General features: G+C 48.6%; 1 pseudogene; it reads right to left on the reverse strand.

The window, feature by feature from the left end:
• Positions 1-1,249: 1,249 nt before the first annotated feature.
• LOC105709653 (ferritin light chain-like) lies at positions 1,250-3,853 on the reverse strand (annotated as a pseudogene).
• Between the last annotated feature and the right edge of the window lie 427 nt (positions 3,854-4,280).

A 4,280-nucleotide genomic window follows, 5' to 3' on the forward strand; every position in this document is an offset into this window, starting at 1 on the left:
CACTTGAGCTCAGGAGTTCAAGACCAGCCTGGACAACATGGCAAGATCCCCATTGATAAAAAAAATTATAAAAATAAGCTGAGCACGGTGGTATGCACCTGTAGTCCCAGCTGAGGTGGCAGGATGGCTTGAGCCTGGGAATTTGACACTGCAGTGGGCTATGATTAAAAAAATAAAAAAAACCAAAAAACATAGGATGCACGGGACATGGGGTTTTAAACCCTTTTAATGCAATTGACAACCCTAAAACCCTAAAAAATGCAACTGGGCGTTTTTAAAAAGGCCTACAGTATGGTCTGCAAAGTTTTCAGAGATGAAGGGCAATTAATGATTACTTGCTAATCAATCAATGACACTTAATGATTGCTTTCTCTACATACAAATATTGAGTTAGAGGCATTTTGGGATTCAGAGGTGAGTGACATATAGTCTCTGCCCTCAAAGAGTTCATGGTATCTAGAGACAAATACATAAATACTGCAATACAGTGCAGACCACAATTATACCTGAGAGGAGAGAGAAAGCATTTTTGAGATTTATAAGAGAAAGAAATACAATCTGGTAAGGGAATCAAGAAAGCTTCGTGGAAGAGTTTTTACTGAGATGAACGTTGAAGACCGGGTGGAGAGTCGCTGGAAGAGGTGGTGAGGGAGGACACTGCCCAGGCAAATGTGCAAAGCAGAGCACGGCCTGTGCAGAGTCCTGGGCTGTGCTGGGACGCGGGACGGGAAGCAGAGAAGATGGCTGCGGGAGGGGACAGACACGTCACGTGCATAAATATTGAACTCCTGGCCCAGGGACCCCTTCTGACATCAGCAGCAGGTGACTGCAACACAGCGAGACAAGCTGAAGACCTAAGTAAGCTGCAGCTCCCTATTCAAATCCTCTGGCTCTTGGAATCCATGCACAATACCCCGGGAGGCTCTTACAATTCTATTAGAGATACGGATGCATGGGAGAATTCCACAGAGAACTCAGTTTTGTAACTTTGGGCCGGGATTCTCCTATTGCATGGGAATGCAGTAGTTGTATATCTGGGTATGTTTGAGTGGTGTGTGTGTGTGAAATTACTTGAAGATGGCTACAGAAGATGGCTTTTTTTTTTCTTCTTCGGATAGCTTTATTTCCATTTGGTCTCAGGCTTGTTAGGGTAGTTAGAAAGCTGCCTGGTGGCTGGAGGGCGAGGCTTAGGCACAAGCCCTGTTATTTTGCGAGGGCCCCTTCGGAAGTCGCTGGGCTCAGTAGGCTCCTAGTCATGATTGAGCATTTCCAAGAGATACTCACCCAGCCCAGCCTCGCCTCTGGGCTGGCCAGCCTGTGGAGAGGTTGGTCAGGTGGTCACCCATCTTGTTGATGAATTTCACTTCCTCATCTAGGAACTGACTCTCCAGGAAGTCACAGAGATGGGGGTCCGTGCGGGGCAGACCCCAAGGCATGAAGATCAAAAAGGGCCTGGTTCAGATTTTTCTCCAGGGCCGTGGCAGCTTCCATGGCATTCAGGGTTTTACCCCATTCATCTCGAGCCGGCTTCTTGATGTCCTGGAAGACAGCGTGGCCTCCACGCTGGTTTTGCATCTTCAGGAGACGCTCATAGCTCTCGCGCTTCTCCTCGGCCAATTCGCGGAAGAAGTGGCTCACGCCTTCCAGAGCCACATCATCGTGGAGGAAATGGAAGCCCAGAGACAGGCAGGTGTAGGAGTCCTGCAGGTACACATGGACCAGGCGGGAGATGGCTGCCTCCACATCGGTGGAATAATTCTGACGAATCTGGGAGCTCACGGTCGGCAAGAAGGAGTTAACCACAAAAACGGTGTTGGCAGGTCCTAGAAGCAGGAGATGGCCGAGAAAATAGTCCTGGAGGTTGCAAGTGGAGAGGAAATCAGAGGGTGATCAGAAGCTGGAAGAAAGAGTCCCCGGGATCTGTTCTGTCCAAACACTGTTGAAACAAGAGACAGTTTGCGGTCCTCAAACTGCCTTTTTTTTTTTTTCTCTTGATTGGCTTTTTTTTTTTTTAGGTGAAGCAGAACACAATAGAATGGACTTGAAAATACCAGAATGCACCACACGCATAAATATTGTTTGGTGAAACGTCTGTTTCAGTTAAATATGTGTGTGTCTGTGTGTGCCAGGATTAAATATCTTTCTTACCACAGTCGCCCTAAAGAACCAAAGCTTAGGAGGAGGGACACAACCATGCTGAAAGAGCAGGGGACCAGACACTCTGGGTTGAGAAGATGAGTTTAATGTCACAGCCGACACCCACATTTGCACTTTGGCTCCTTCTTTGGGACTAGACTTTGTACGGAGTCAAACACTGCACAGAAGCACATGGTCCCACACGCAACACTCCTGCTTCTTGGCGAGGGGGACAAGATACCTATGTCTCATGATCAAAGTACTCATGTTCTTAAATAAAACTCTTAATTTGCTTCGACCTCCAAAGGCTCTAATCCCAGCCTCCAAATTCGTCTCAAGGGATGTTCTCTTCATGTGGGGCTGGTTTAAACAGAGGCCACCTCACCGGAGCAGCCTTTCAGTCCTGCAAGAGTCTCTAATCCATGCTATGTGCATGTAGGTTTGTGCAGGCAGGGAACACACATGACAGAGAACTGCTTCGGTGGCACTGGACAGGTGGTGTTTCTTCACTGGATTTTGCTGCCAGCAGTTACCTTGAATGTTGAACAGGACGTTAAGAGTTTTCTAGGAAGTTGCAGTTCTCAGCAGTAGCGTTTTGGATCTTGTAGAAAACTTTGAAGGACAGTGTTGTGAGGGAACGTGAAAATGTCTTGTGACAAAGCACCTTGACCAGCCCTTTGAAAGAGAATAAAAGCAAGGTCAACGGATAGAGTGGGCAAGAGACGGACACAGTGAGGAGGAAGGCGTCCCAAGCCCGGGCTGCCCTGGGCTGGGGTTGGGCACCAGCGTGTACAAGGCAGAAAGCTTTGTTAGATGTAGTGAACCCCAAGTTTCTTTTCAAAGAATCAGTAGGTCAGTGTGTTCCACTCTCTTATTCTTCAGTTCTCTGTTTTAAAGTTTTAACTTCCTTGTAGTTTCAGTCAACAACCTTTCCACCAGTTCTAATCAGTAGTTCATATCTGTTCCCCCCGTCCCCTGCCCCTTCCTGGCTCATCCCGGTCACCTTCTCCATTCACCTGCTCTGGTCACCTGCTTTGAGCCCCGCTTACCTGCCCATAACCGTCCTTCCTGCCAAACTACCCACCCCACCACTCTGGCTCGTATCCCTACTCCCTTTAAAATAGCCAATCAGAATTAGACTAGACTGTGTGGTCTAACCCTAGCCAATAGGGGAACGACACAGCAGTAGGGGCAACCTCCGTCAGGCATAAGTACCCCTTCCCCTCCTTGTCCAGGTGTGCACTTGCCATTGTTCCATCTGTGAGCCGCACCCTTCTATAGAAGTAAATTGCTTTGCTGAGGAAATTTATATTCGAGTGCTACATCTTTTGCAGCATCGAAAATTCTACTTATAACAGCTTTTCAGGTGTGCCCAGGGGGAGCTAAGCCAGTATACCAAGACTGCCTCAATTCATCCCCAGTCTCTCTCGTCCATCTGAGAGAGACTTCTCTTACTTGTCATACAAAATGAACTTGCCTAGGGCAGAAGAATGAAAGGCAGAGAGGAGACTGTGTGTGTGGGGGCACTGTAGGGGAACTGGGGAGACCCAGGCTAGGGAGGGAGTCTGGGGGTCAGGGCCTGGAGGGAGGAAGGTGGTGGGGGTTTGGGAGTGCTGTGGGGGCTTCGTGTCCTGACAAATGGGGACTTGCCCTGGGGCATGCCCACCCAGCCCTGCCCCAGGGCAACTTCTCCACTCACTGCCCTCAGTTTCCCCATCTTGGAGCCAGTGAGTTGGGCTGGGAAATTCTAGAATCCTGTGATTTCTCCTATGTGGGATTTCAGGCAAACAAGAGTCTCCAAGCTGGGCAGTGAGCAGGGGGACATGGCAGTGGCCTTCCTCAGGGGCACCTGCCTCTGCAGATGAGAAGGAGGGCGGCCTTGTGTGGGGCTTGGGGGACTTGATTCTCAGTGCCTTTCTCTGATTCCCAGACTTCCCTTTGCTTTCCAGTACCAGAACGTATAATGGAAGAGCTTTTCTTTGCTAATACTCAACCCTTAATCCCTTTAAGAAATACCTGGTATATTTATGGTTACCTCAAAGCTAGGCCAGTTTTCTTTTCTTTTCTTTAATTAAGGCAGCACCAAAAGACTGAAGGCATTTGAAATTCCTGTGGGCTGGGAGGGCATGCAGTGGGTGTTCAAA

The sequence above is a fragment of the Aotus nancymaae genome, unplaced genomic scaffold, assembly GCF_030222135.1.
Source record: "Aotus nancymaae isolate 86718 unplaced genomic scaffold, 86718_ANA_hifiasm-v0.15.2.pri h1tg000036l, whole genome shotgun sequence".
Classification (NCBI taxonomy): Eukaryota; Metazoa; Chordata; class Mammalia; order Primates; family Aotidae; genus Aotus; species Aotus nancymaae.